The sequence below is a fragment of the Arachis ipaensis genome, chromosome B04, assembly GCF_000816755.2.
Source record: "Arachis ipaensis cultivar K30076 chromosome B04, Araip1.1, whole genome shotgun sequence".
Classification (NCBI taxonomy): Eukaryota; Viridiplantae; Streptophyta; class Magnoliopsida; order Fabales; family Fabaceae; genus Arachis; species Arachis ipaensis.
Window position 1 is genome coordinate 3,282,723 of NC_029788.2, and position 16,212 is coordinate 3,298,934.

Sequence of the window (16,212 nt, forward strand, 5' to 3'; positions counted from 1 at the left end):
GGGGCACGCCCGGTTTACACTCCGTACGACCCAGGTCACCAGTCGGGTCGGTATCCTTGGGGCCGCCCCCGAGTCCTCGACCCGAAGTCTGGAACGACCTGTTCCTCCCACGTGGACTAGGACAGCTCATAGAAGCTCCTTGGCCAGTGGGCTAGGTCATCCATAGGCCCGCCTTGCACAGTATATAAGGGGAGAGGACAGCTCTCCCCCCAAGGTATGTCATATCTTACCTAATTTGGCCATCCCCTCATACGGACACTAACTTGACCGTCGGAGTGTCCTTGCAAGAGGCCACCCCCCTCGTCCTTCTTTCCTCCGGCACCATCAACTCACTAAGCACACCTCAAACGCCCGCTCCAGATCAACCCGGGGTTTCCCTCTCTAACCTTCTCATCACCATCCGATCCACCGAGCACTCGAGATCCCACAGTAACGAACAAGTATGGAATCTACTTCATCCGCATCAGTTTGTTCAAAACTTTTACAACCTTAATGCTAGAGATTGACTCATTAGTAATCTCTCAGCGAAGAGTGATTGGAATTGCCGACTTGGTGTTGCAGCTTCTTCTTTGTGGTACTATATATATAGAAATCTCCTCATCTTTGAAGGAAAGAGTTTTCTCCCCGTTGCAACTGTTAGTACTATTCAAGCTCGGTTTGAAGATGACTAACATGATAAAAAAAATTTTTTATGTGAATTTTATTATTTTTATATTGCAATCAAGTTGTATTAATCTAGTAGTTAGATCACTAATTTACTTAAACAAATGTCGAGAATTTGAATCTCGCCTTATATAAATAAAAAAAATAATATGCTATAAACTCAATTTTTATATAAATAGATAAATAAATGTATGTTCAAAATTATCACTTACACAAAATTAATTACATGAAAAAACTAAAAAAACAAGTAACATACTATAAACTCAAACTTTTAGATAAATGAATTATTAAATCTTTCAATATTTGTCTGTCCTAAATTATTAACTCTTTCGCTAGTTATCCTTGCCTACAAAAAAAATTTTTTTTTAAAAATAGATATTCAAATTTTTTAAATAATAAATTATATTTTAATTTATATTATATTTTAATTGAATAATTATAAAAAATTATATACAAATTATTAAATAAATATTCTATAAAATATTTTTAATATAAAATAATTTAAATTTAACATTAATTTATATATTATTTAATTAATTTTTAAATAATATAATACTTATTAAAATACACTATATAATATAATTAATTTACCTTTTTGTGTATCGGACATATCTCAATCTAAAATAATTAAGACCGTTCACAAATAAAAACAATAGATTTCAATTTGGTATTTACATACCTTTACTTCAAGATGTAAGGCGAAAGCTAACACAATAGCTAACAGATGTAAGGCGAAAATTAACACAATAGCTAACGAAACTCTAACTACATAATATGACCCTAAGTTAATAAAAGTACTCATTTTTTGCCAACTGCATCGTCTGACAATTCCTAAAACAACACCCTGCAGCCCGTCCAACAAAGAGTTGAACACAAGGTTAGTCGATTCAATAGAAACAGTTGGCAATGAATTAGTAATCGCTTCTAGTTTCTATGCCATGGAAGAGAGTAATCGGATTTGGTGTTGAAATATTTTCATAACTAACACCGAACAAAATATTAAGATGGTTCAATTCGGATTACATTTATTTGATATTTTTTAATAAATTCAAAATATAAAGAAAAAGAAGAGGAGAAAAATCTGATTAGTGAAACCGTAAAAAGAGTGTTAACAGATATAAAAGGAACTGACTACTAAACCAATGCCAGTGACAGAAGAAAAGGAGGTGGCCATGGAAATGCCGGAGAGAGCCAACTCACTGACATGATTCACAAACAGCTCAATGGCGAAATTAAGAAGATTCACCATAATTAAAGGTACTGCCAGACATATTTGCTTTCTCACTTCTTTAACCACTGATCTTAACTTATTTTTCTTGGATACATTAGGCTCAAGAGAGACACGGGTATTAGTCTTGTATTCTCCCACCATGGACTAATTTATATATTCTTACATAGATTGTGGAATTAAGAAATTTATAAAGAAGAACAAGTTAGTCTCAGATGATGATTCACCATAATTAAAGGTCCTGCCAAACATATTTGCTTTCTCACTTCTTTAACTACTGATCTTAACTTATTTTGCTTGGATACATTAGGCTCAACAGAGACATAGAGGCAAATGTTTCCTCTTTATTAAATGTAGGTCCGTCCCTAATTAATATATAGTTTGGTGTATATAAAGTATTTTAAGTGAAATTCATAATATGTATAAAAAAAATTTTAATAATATTTTTCTTATATTTGCAGATATTAAAGATTTTTTTAACCAAAAAATTTAATAAGACTTTCACATGGGTAATTAGCGGATTCTCCCTATCAATGTTTTATTACTGTGAAAAACTGTGTATAGATTCTAGAGTTTGAAATAAAATTGTGTTAAATAAAATTTCTGTCATATTTAAAATTTAAGCAACCGATCAAATTATCAAAATTATGAGCATTTAATAGATACTAATTGTAGATCAACATAATTAAATAAAGATATATTGAGAGTGATAATGTGTCCATGTTGTCAACTATGTTGTCCATGACATAATTTTTCGAGCAGGACCAGAATACTTGCATTATTATTGGTATTCATAAAAAATTTTGTAATTTATTACTCCTCCTGAATTATAGTGTATATGTACTTTATCTATTAATTTTAGTAACGATATTATTCTCCCTTATTTAATAAGGGTCAATTTTTGCATAGTTTATAATAAGAATAATGTATGTTGATTTTGATCTTGAAAGAATATATACACTTTAATTTGTTTTTTCTTTCTTTTAAAAATTTAATATTTTTAGAGTAAAACACTTATATAAACCAAATCAATACTAATATTACATAAATCACTCAAATAAAAAAATGTTAAATGAATATCTCAAACCATATTTTTATATAAATCAAATTAAATTAATTCAAATTATACAATATAATAGTAAATCAAAACACTTTAATTTAAATTACATGGAACAATGTTTGAAGTATAAATCGAATTGGTTAAATTTGAATTATACACTATAGTACTAAATCGAATTAGTGTAATTCGAATTAGTATGGAATAGTATAAATCGAATCAACTTGATTCGATTTACTACTTGTATCAGATTATTGACATAAATGTCAATAAAGAAGTACCCCATTTGGATTCAAATAAAATATCAAAAAAATTAAAACAAATAATAGAAATCCAACTTGTGTATTTTAGTTCAAATTTTAGAAAATCTACATTTTTATAAACTTGTGAATTTAAACGAAACATTAAACGATTTCTAAAAATTCATTAAAAATTATCCTTTGACTTATTAGCATATAAAAAATCATTATCGGGACTTTTGATATTGAAAAAGTTAATATAAAGTATAGCCCTCTAAGATAGCATAGAAGTTAAAACTTGAATTTTTTTCGGAGTCAAAAGTAACAAATAGTTATAAATTATAAAATGACCAATTATATTTATACAATATGTAATTTGAGAAATAAATAAAATACAGTATAAATATAATTGGTCAAATTACATATTGTATAAATATAGTTGGTCATTTTATAATGTATAACTAGTTGTTACTTTTGGCTCTCAAAAAAAATTTCAAGTTTTAACTCCTATGCTATCTTGGAGGGCTATATTTTATATTAAATTTTTTTCAATATCAAAAATTCCGGTAATGATTTTTTCTATACTAATAAGTCAAAAGATAATTTTAATGAATTTTTAGAAATCGTTTAATATTCTGTTTTAAATTCATAAGTTTATAAAAATGTAGATTTTCTGAAATTTGAACTAAAACACAAAAGTTGGATTTCTATTCTTATTCGTTTTGATTTTTTTGATATTTTATTTAAATCTAAATGAGGCACTTCCTTATTGACATTTATATTTTAAAATTAATATAGAATAAATAAATAATTAACTTTAAAGTAGTAAATGTCAATAATCTGATAGAAGTAATAATCGAATCAAGCTGATTCGATTTACACTATTTCATACTAATTCGAATAAAACTGATTCGATTTAGTACTATAGTGTATAATTCGAATTTAACCAATTCAATTTATACTTCAAACAATATTCTCATGTAATTGGAATCAAGGTATTTTGATTTACTACTATATTATATAATTTGAATTAATTTAAATCGATTCCCATCTGTCATTATATGAAACCAACAAGGAGTTGAACACAAGGTTAGTCGATTCAATAGAAACAGTTAGCAATGAATTAGTAATCGCTTCTAGTTTTCATGCCATGGAGGGGGGTAATCAAATTGGTGTTGAAATATTTTCATAACTAACACCGAATAAAATATAGGGATAGCTCAGTTCGGATTATATTTATTTGATATTTTTTAATAAATTCAAATTATAAAGGAAAAAAAAGAGAAAAATCTGATTAGTGAAACCGTAAAAAGAGTGTTAAGAAATATAAAAAGAATTGACCATTAAACCAATGCCAGTGACAAAAGAAAAGGAGGTGGCCATGGAAACGCCGAAGAGAGCCAACTCGCTGACATGACCCACAAACATTATGGAAATAAGCTCAATGGCAAAATTAAGAAGATTCACCATAATTAAAGGTCCTGCCAAACATATTTGCTTTCTCACTTCTTTAACTACTGATCTTAACTTATTTTGCTTGGATACATTAGGCTCAACAGAGACATAGAGGCAAATGTTTCCTCTTTATTAAATGTAGGTCCGTCCCTAATTAATATATAGTTTGGTGTATATAAAGTATTTTAAGTGAAATTCATAATATGTATAAAAAAAATTTTAATAATATTTTTCTTATATTTGCAGATATTAAAGATTTTTTTAACCAAAAAATTTAATAAGACTTTCACATGGGTAATTAGCGGATTCTCCCTATCAATGTTTTATTACTGTGAAAAACTGTGTATAGATTCTAGAGTTTGAAATAAAATTGTGTTAAATAAAATTTCTGTCATATTTAAAATTTAAGCAACCGATCAAATTATCAAAATTATGAGCATTTAATAGATACTAATTGTAGATCAACATAATTAAATAAAGATATATTGAGAGTGATAATGTGTCCATGTTGTCAACTATGTTGTCCATGACATAATTTTTCGAGCAGGACCAGAATACTTGCATTATTATTGGTATTCATAAAAAATTTTGTAATTTATTACTCCTCCTGAATTATAGTGTATATGTACTTTATCTATTAATTTTAGTAACGATATTATTCTCCCTTATTTAATAAGGGTCAATTTTTGCATAGTTTATAATAAGAATAATGTATGTTGATTTTGATCTTGAAAGAATATATACACTTTAATTTGTTTTTTCTTTCTTTTAAAAATTTAATATTTTTAGAGTAAAACACTTATATAAACCAAATCAATACTAATATTACATAAATCACTCAAATAAAAAAATGTTAAATGAATGTCTCAAACTATATTTTTATATAAATCAAATTAAATTAATTCGAATTATACAATATAATAGTAAATCAAAACACTTTAATTTAAATTACATGGAACAATGTTTGAAGTATAAATCGAATTGGTTAAATTTGAATTATACACTATAGTACTAAATCGAATTAGTGTAATTCGAATTAGTATGGAATAGTATAAATCGAATCAACTTGATTCGATTTACTACTTGTATCAGATTATTGACATAAATGTCAATAAAGAAGTACCCCATTTGGATTCAAATAAAATATCAAAAAAATTAAAACAAATAATAGAAATCCAACTTGTGTGTTTTAGTTCAAATTTTAGAAAATCTACATTTTTATAAACTTGTGAATTTAAACGAAACATTAAACGATTTCTAAAAATTCATTAAAAATTATCCTTTGACTTATTAGCATATAAAAAATCATTACCGGGACTTTTGATATTGAAAAAGTTAATATAAAGTATAGCCCTCTAAGATAGCATAGGAGTTAAAACTTGAATTTTTTTCGGAGTCAGAAGTAACAAATAGTTATAAATTATAAAATGACCAATTATATTTATACAATATGTAATTTGAGAAATAAATAAAATACAGTATAAATATAATTGGTCAAATTACATATTGTATAAATATAGTTGGTCATTTTATAATGTATAACTAGTTGTTACTTTTGACTCTCAAAAAAAAATTCAAGTTTTAACTCCTATGCTATTTTGGAGGGCTATATTTTATATTAAATTTTTTTTTAATATCAAAAGTCCCGGTAATAGTTTTTTCTATGCTAATAAGTCAAAGGATAATTTTAATGAATTTTTAGAAATCGTTTAATATTCGGTTTTAAATTCATAAGTTTATAAAAATGTAGATTTTCTGAAATTTGAACTAAAACACAAAAGTTGGATTTCTATTCTTATTCGTTTTGATTTTTTTGATATTTTATTTAAATCTAAATGAGGCACTTCCTTATTGACATTTATATTTTAAAATTAATATAGAATAAATAAATAATTAACTTTAAAGTAGTAAATGTCAATAATCTGATAGAAATAATAATCGAATCAAGCTGATTCGATTTACACTATTTCATACTAATTCGAATAAAACTGATTCGATTTAGTACTATAGTGTATAATTCGAATTTAACCAATTCAATTTACACTTCAAACAATATTACCATGAAATTGAAATCAACGTATTTCGATTTACTACTATATTATATAATTTGAATTCATTTAAATCGATTTATATAAAAGTATAGTTTGAGATATTCATGTAACATTTTTCTATTTAGATAATTTATATAATATTGATATTGGTTTGGTTTATATATGTGTTTTATCCAAATTTTTATTTAATTTTTGAAAAATATACATGAGAATTAGATTAGATTAAGTGATTAATTTTATTGTCTAATCCTTAAATATCATATATCACAAAAATGTAAAAGTGATGATTTTTATCTTATACTACAGGTCAGTAAAAGTTAACAGAAAGTTTAACTTTGTTAATATTTAAATATATCTTTAATTAGAGAAAAATTAAACATTAAATCTTTAAAAAATTAAATTAAATTATGTGTGTTTAAAGACCACTTTAAATATTAATCTCTAAAAATATTAAGAAATCACATATATAATATGTACATATTTTTTAAAAGATATATACGATTCATATAAAACTGAGTTAAAGGTGTAAAGTCTAATTTTTTTTCTTTAAATATGATATTGTTGAGCTAAATTATGAAGAGACATTTAACTTTTAGTACATGAAAATAACAAGCAATTAGCTAATAACTATGTTATGCTAACACGATATGCACAAGGTAAGACCAAAAGAGCCACCGTTTCTACTCAAAAATGATGGAGTATCGCATAGTTGGACTATCAACAATTCATTTGAGAGGAATTGGAATCATTTTGGTACTTACAATGAGGTCCAAAGATTGGTCTTTAGTCGATAGTGTAGAGAAAAAATGTGTAATTACTAATTAGCTACTATTTTTTTGGTACATGTTATTTGGGCTTTGTTATTTGGTTTGGTCCGAATATTTTGTGATCCATAAGATATGATAACAATGTTATATACCAACAAAAACTAATATGGACCTAAAGAAGCAGAAGAAGAAGAAAAAGAATAACAATCATAACAATAAATTACCGAAAAAAAAAAACAATCATAACAATAATAACCATCCTTGTGAAGGAGACACCTCCAACGGGTCTCCAATTTTTGTCAAAATTTTTTAAAACTAGTTCAAAATGACCTCCCAATTACTCCTCTTCTCATCCACCCATATTTTTACTCAATTATATACCCAATGAAAAATATATCCAAATTATACATCCTATGAAAAATTAGTAGTGCACGTAGGGCCGAATGAAATCGGATTCGTCTTGATCTGATTCGACTCTAAATAATGACTATATTTATTTTTAAAATTTTTATCCAATTTTAAATCTGATAAAATCATACTAGTGAGTCTGAATCAAGTGAAGTTTGAATCTTAAGGGCACATAGTAAAATTAGGGAATGTTAAATAATTTAATAAAACGTTATAAAGGGGCATGTACTCTCAACATAAAAGGAATAATAATAAGGTAATGGTATCAAAGGTCACGTAAGGACACATAGTAAAATTAGGGAATGTTAAATAATTTAATAAAATGTTATAAAGGGGCATGTACTCTTAACATAAAAGGAATAATAATAAGGTAACGGTATCAAAGGTCATGTAAGGGCACATAGTAAAATTAGGGAATGTTAAATAATTTAATAAAATGTTATAAAGGGACATGTACTCTTAACATAAAAGGAATAGTGATTAAAGGGTCATGTAAATGCACATAGAAAGGATATGGGATACATATTAATGGATTCAAGAGGGTATAATTGACAAAATAGATAATCATGCTCAATGTAGTTGCAAAGAATAATTCACGTCATAAAATACATGAAAGGTGATAGCCATGCATGGATGGAAGAAAATAAAATAAAACATACTACATGCCGACATAAGTAAGAAAGGCATAATTCCCTACCTTCTTTTCTAACGCTTCATTGAGCTTGCCTCTTGTGTTTGCCCACAGAATGTTATTTCTTTGTAGAGAGAGAAGGGAGAGGATAAGTGTTTGAGAGAAGTGATTTTCTATCTATGGGTGCTCCCCTATTTATATACATTTGGGAATGGGGTGGTTGGGATATTTTAAATTTCAAACTGAGGGTGGTTACCAGGTTCCTATCCAAAATTTCAAAATTCTAAACTTATCTCCTAACTGATTTTCAAACTTTAAATTTAATTTTGTTTCTAGAAGGGGCGGTTGTTACAGGATTCGTCTTGATCCAACTTGACTCTAAATAATGACTAGATTTATTTTTGAAATTCTTATCCAATTTTAGACCCGGTGAAATCACACTACCGAATCTGAATCAAGTGAAGTTTGAATCGTAATAAATTTTATGTCAAAAATTATAATGCACTTATTTATAAAGAAAAAAAAACATACTTGTATATCGAGAAATTGATATCCACATTTGAACTTGAATTTTTTCATAAATTCTAATTTTATTCTTCTTTGATTTATTTCCTAATTCAACAAATATGATTAAAAACAGAATAATAAGCTTATAATGAATATAACATAATATTAGAATTAATTTAAAGTTCTCCTACGATGCACATGGGTCGGATGAAACTGAATTCGCTTTGATCCGGATCCGACCCTAAATAATAACTTATTCTATTTTTTAAATTCTTACCCGATCCGAAACTGGGTGAAATCACACCAAATTAATTCTAAAATATTTGGATCCAAATTTTCATTCAACTTCTACATATTTCAAAAATGTACATGTTATTTGGGCTTTGTTATTTGGTTTGGTCCGAATATTTTGTGATCCATAAGATATGATAACAATGTTATATACCAACAAAAACTAATATGGACCTAAAGAAGCAGAAGAAGAAGAAAAAGAATAACAATCATAACAATAAATTACCGAAAAAAAAAAACAATCATAACAATAATAACCATCCTTGTGAAGGAGACACCTCCAACGGGTCTCCAATTTTTGTCAAAATTTTTTAAAACTAGTTCAAAATGACCTCCCAATTACTCCTCTTCTCATCCACCCATATTTTTACTCAATTATATACCCAATGAAAAATATATCCAAATTATATATCCTATGAAAAATTAGTAGTGCGCATAGGGTCGAATGAAATCAGATTCGTCTTGATCCAACTCGATTCTAAATAATGACTAGATTTATTTTTGAAATTCTTATCCAATTTTAGACCCGGTGAAATCACACTACCGAATCTGAATCAAGTGAAATTTGAATCGTAATAAATTTTATGTCAAAAATTATAATGCACTTATTTATAAAGAAAAAAAAAACATACGTGTATATCGAGAAATTGATATCCACATTTGAACTTGAATTTTTTCATAAATTCTAATTTTATTCTTCTTTGATTTATTTCCTAATTCAACAAATATGATTAAAAACAGAATAATAAGCTTATAATTAATATAACATAATATTAGAATTAATTTAAAGTTCTCCTACGATGCACATGGGTCGGATGAAACTGAATTCGCTTTGATCCGGATCCGACCCTAAATAATAACTTATTCTATTTTTTAAATTCTTACCCGATCCGAAACTGGGTGAAATCACACCAAATTAATTCTAAAATATTTGGATCCAAATTTTCATTCAACTTCTACATATTTCAAAAATAGACAAGATATAAATATCGCTCGCACAACAATTTTTTAGGTTTGAATTTCTTATTTCATTGCATGTGTTTATCGAAAAATAAAATATTTAAATTAAAAAATAAAAAAAATCACTAAAGTTATTTAAAATATTCCCATTAAAAGTTTTTTAACATGAGTAAGTTTGTTGTTATCAAATTAAAATATATCATTCATTTGACTTATATCTATTTAAATTTTAAATTAAAAAATTTTATATTTACAATAATTTGATTCATTTTAGATTATTTCAAAAATAATTACATTCACTCTAAACTTTAAATCTAAATCACTAAACCATAAATTTTAAACTATAAATCGTAAATCGTAAATTTTTACGCACAAACCTTAACTCTAAACACTAAATCTTTTTATAATTACCAACCTTCTACCCTAAATCCTAAACCATACACCTTAAACACTAAACCCTCACCATAAATTATAAAACCTAACTAATAAATCATAAACCCTCAAATTTAAACCCTAATCAATAACCCTAACACAACTAATTACTAAACCCCCTACAACTAATATTCACCGCCTAAATCGTATATCATAAATCGTAAATCCTAAAACCTAAAGCCTAAAACCTAAAACGTAAATCCTAGTGTATCAATTTTTCCCCCTAAACTACAAAAAACTACTCATTTATTTAATTAAAAACTTTTACGTTATTATACTTTCATTCTTGCATTTTAAATAAATCTAAAACATTCACAAATCCCTTTTTATAACTTCCTAGCTTATTCATTTCCAACATTGAAGGCACTACATCATTCTAAAATACAATACTACAATTTTATTATTTTAGAGCCCACTTAAACAAGTATCAGGAGTTCGAATCCCACTTTGTGTATGTAGCAATCCATTGGCCAATAACAAACCCTTAAATATAGATCAGTACTGCGACGTATTAGTTTTTGACCTATTGGAGTGGAAAATACCGTGAGAAATCATCAAAAGATTAACATTGTCATATTATATTCGGTACTAATAAATATAACTTACATTACTTTTATACTAAAATATCTATTTGGGTGTAAACCAAAACACTAAATACATTGTTTTTTTTAATATCACACAATACTTTTTTTTTGGTAAACCACTAAACATATTTATTCTGTTTTTTTCTCAATTCTAATTTTTTGCTGAGTGTCAAATCTTGTTGATTAACAAAATTTTAGAACAACTCATTCCAGCCTTCAAAAACAAATAATTCAGCATTTTCTTTCACTTTGAATAACTCAACAAATAGCCTACCGTTACAAAAAATGGTTACTCCATCATTTTTGAAACGGCCAACTTTTTACTTATCATCATTAACGCATAATTACCCTCCTCTACTTAACATCTATTTTTTGTTATTTCTGCCAAGTATTTTTAAGAAATATAATTGGTGTTGTTAAGCATGAATTAGGATCTTTATGAGTAGTTTCATAATCTATTTCGCATGAATAAGTAGTTGTTGAAGTTTTCTTTGTCAGTAGAGAGTGGTCGGGATAGAGTCTTGAGTTTAAAGAAGCATTTTAGCAAGTTATGAGTCAAAATATATGTTGCTTATTTCAGGTGTATTGAGTATGTAATATATAATTGGCAAATGCAAGTGTATCAATCTTGGAATGTGATGAGATGATCGTTAATTATTTTTCAACGGACATATAACATACCTGATTGGATGGAAATGAACGATGGCAGCTTAACTATTACGAATGCATATGTGTGGCTTGTGATTAGACATATGCCCGAAAACGGGTTTAGAGGAAGAACGACTTAGCCATAGCAGCTAACAGTTTTTGGGTGATCTGGAGAGAAAGAAATTTAAAGGTCTTCGAAGGCAAAAAAAAACTCCCCTGATATAATGCTCTCTCAGCCATTGGAACTCCATTCTCAAACACAAGCCGACAAATTTTTATGAATGTTCACTTTCTTTCTCGTTCTTCTTTTCGTTCACTTTTTTTCTTTAAGTTTTTTCAATTAATGCTATAACTCTATAAGGGCACAGTGAAAAATTCCTTTCTCTATTTTTGTTGTCCAAATATGAATCAAATTCAACATTATATTTATTTCTGAAGTTGAAATGAATAAATGTCTAACTAAAAAAAAAATCTAAAGTAATTTCTTTTGTATTTGATCTTACATTGTATTATATTTTTTTTTTGGTGAACAACCAAGAGAAAAAATAAAAGAGCAGAAAAGAAAAAGAAAAGAAATCAGGTTCTTAATAGTAAGAGAGGACAAACCACTTCTGGTGGCTGATGCCAAAGGTGAACCCGTCGAACCACTTGTACGTTGTTACTGTAAACATGGCCCCAAACATTGCGTATCATTATCATCAGTGTTGCAACCAGGATACCCTCAATAATGGATGCTACTACCACTACATGCACTGCTAAACGTGCAGACCAAGGATTACCAGCTCCAAGTTCATTAGATACACGAGTACTGTAACACAAACAAACAATTATGCTATTACAATTGTTACTTTGATCTCGACATTTGTTGTCACAGAATTCTAAATATTCATAAGCATGTAGCAGTAATTAAGTTACCTTATAGCTCCACTTAATCCAAACGGGATCATCCAAATAGTTAATGATGTATTCACACTGTAATTTCCAACATTAATTAATATAGGTGCAAATAATAATATCCACAATAACATGTAAAGTGCTGGTAGCTAAGAATTGTGAGAACTACATCAAATGTGGAACTAACCAAATAGAAAATACTGATGTTTGCAACTTTGGATTTGGAAGACGACCAGATAGGAGTACCATCAATTCAAACGACCACAGTTCCAAGCTGCTCAGCACAATGGGAACCAAACAAAAACTCATTAGTAGAGGATCTCGAACAGTATAACGGTGAGAAAAGCAACAGTTAGTAGAAACTTACCAAACCATAACAGCAGAAGGAATAGCAACTTCCAAAAAAGAAGGAATGTCATGGAATACCTCCACTAAAAACCCGTCCAAGTTTGTGAACATTTTGGAGAAAACATAATATATAATGCAAGTATCAACACATTCACCCAATACGATATACAATTTGATATGGCAGCTCCTCTACTCCCTAAGTCATATTTTAACACTAACGCCCAACACAAAGTAGCATGCAGTGCAGTAGCTACTCCAGAGCTGAGCATCATTGAAACTCCAATGTTCTGTGTCTGTAGAAATCTAGTCTGACACTGAAGAACACTAGAGGCAAAAAGGTATAGAATGATTAACTGAGCATATCTTCCTACTTCTGTGGAGATTTTGTGATCTTGGCTAAATAAAATCAATATGGATTTTGTGTTTGCCCAAATAATAGAGATGGTACGCATAAGATGATAAGAACAAGCATGGCTTTCTGAACGTGTACGCCTAACATGCCATGCTGTCCTGGTCCATATGATTGGCCACAAAAGGTATCCAAGGCACTTGCCATTCCCATCTGTCATCATATGAAACCAACAAGACGTTGAACACAAGGTTAGTCGATTCAATAGAAACAGTTGGCAATGAATTAGTAATCGCTTATAGTTTCCATGCCATGGAGGGGAGTAATCGAGTTTGGTGTTGAAATATTTTCATAACTAACACCGAACAAAATATTGGGATGGTTTCGTTCGGATTATATTTATTTGATATTTTTAATAAATTCAAATTATAAAAGAAAAGAAGAGGAGAAAAATCCGATTAGTGAAACCGAAAAAGAGTGTTAAGAGATATAAAAGGAACTGACCACTAAACCAATGCCAGTGACAGAAGAAAAGGAGGTGGCCATGGAAATGCCAGAAAGAGCCAACTCGCTGACATGACCCACAAACATTACGGAAATAAGCTCAATGACGAAATTAAGAAGGTTCACCATAATTAAAGGTCCTGCCAGTCTTATTTTTAATATATATGGAATGAATTTTAAAATAGTACATATTATTATTTATTAAAATAAAAAATATTTTAAATACATTATATAATTATAAAAGGCATTAAAAATAATTTGAAAAAACCGTTTTGTTTAACAAGAAGAGCAATGAATAAAAATTATATTTAAAGAAAAAAATTATACTTTACACCTTTAACTCAGTATTATATGAATCGTATATATCTTTTGAAAAATATGTATGTATATATATATATATGTGATCTCTTAATATTTTTAGAGATTAATATTTAAAGTGGTCTTTAAACACACATAATTTAACTTAATTTTTTAAAGATTTAATGTTTAATTTTTCTCTAATTAAAGGTATATTTAAATATTAACAAAGTTAAACTTTCTGTTGACTTTTACTGACCTGTAGTATAAGATAAAAATCATCACTTTTACATTTTTGTGATATGTGATATTTAAGGATTGGACAACAAAGTTAATCACTTAATTTAACCTAATTCTCATGTATATTTTTCAAAAATTAAATAAAAATTTGGATAAAACATAACCCGACCACCACCGCTGGCGTTGCTCCACCGCGACGACTCCCTTGAAGGTTAGAGCCATCAGGTACAATGACATCCTCTACCGTAGTGAGTACATAAACTTTATAACCTCCATCTCCAACTTAGATTAGGAATAGGAAGAAGAAACGAACAGAAAAAGGGAAGAAAAAAGAGGAGGAAGTGCTGTCAACCACTCACATGCGCATCGTTTTTTTTAGTGCTTCTTTTCCCAAACCCAAATTAAATTAATGAACATTTTATTTTTTTCATTGTTCATTTGCATTTGGTCAGCCCCAACTCAGGTTTAACTTAATTAATAATAATTGAAATTCTGCCAAACAAATTAATTGAATCTTAATATCATGGCTTTGGTTTCATTTCATATTATCACAAAAAAAATCAAGGAACAATATTAGTAACTAATTGTTGGAGTAAATCAGAGAAATGACATCAGGAAAAATGAAGGAAATTGATCATTTTTTTTTGTATTAGGGCAATTGATCATTATTTTATTATCATTGTCATTGACAAACACATACACTTATAGAGATAGGAGTGTGGGCAAACAAATAAAAGAAGGCCTTTGTTTCTTTAATCTTTAGGACTTTAAGAAACTTTGGTCACACCCTTACAAGGAGAGTCTTTCAATAATACTTAAAAAAAAACTAAACAAAACTTTCCAGTAGAGGGAGGAGGAGAAAAAAAAAGAAAGAACGAAGGCTTCAACCTTAAATCAGCCAACAACTCACCTCGGGAGGATCAAAGCACGCCGGATTGAGTCTTCAAACTGTTTTGGAAGTGGAGCGGTTCGGAGCGAATTCGCTCCTTCCTTTGGTTAGTCGTCAATGATGCTATTTTAACAAATGTCAATCAATAGAAGAAGACATTTATCTGCCTCTACTAGCTGCCCACGCTGCAACTACCTCATAGAGGACGTCCTTCCTGTGTTACGTGATTGTCCTTATGCCAAATTAGTATTGTTACGGACCAGAGTCCAACCCCACCGACGGGTCGGTTTCCAACACCCGACCGGGGGCACGCCCGGCTTACACTCCGTACAACCCAGGTCACCAGTCGGGTCAGTATCCTTGGGGCCGCCCCCGAGTCCCCGATCCAAAGTCTGGAACGACCTGTTCCTCCCACGTGGACTAGGACAGCTCATAGAAGCTCCTTGGCCAGTGGGCTAGGTCATCCATGGGCCCGCCCTGCACAGTATATAAAGGGAGAGGACAGCTCTCCCCCCAAGTTACGTCACATCTTATCTAATTTGGCCATCCCCTCATACGGACACTAACTTGACTGTCGGAGTGCCCTTGTAGGAAGCCACCCCCTTGTCCTCCTCTCCTCTGGCACCATCAACTCACTGAGCACACCTCAAATGCCCATTCCAGATCAACCCGGGGTTTCCCTCTCTAACCTTTTCATCACCACCCGATCCACCGACCGATCCCCCGGAGACGTCAGCCACTCCCGCGGCGACGCCAGCCGATCTCGCACC

General features: G+C 29.5%; 1 pseudogene; it reads right to left on the reverse strand.

The window, feature by feature from the left end:
• On the reverse strand, positions 1,276–14,145 carry LOC107635851 (annotated as a pseudogene).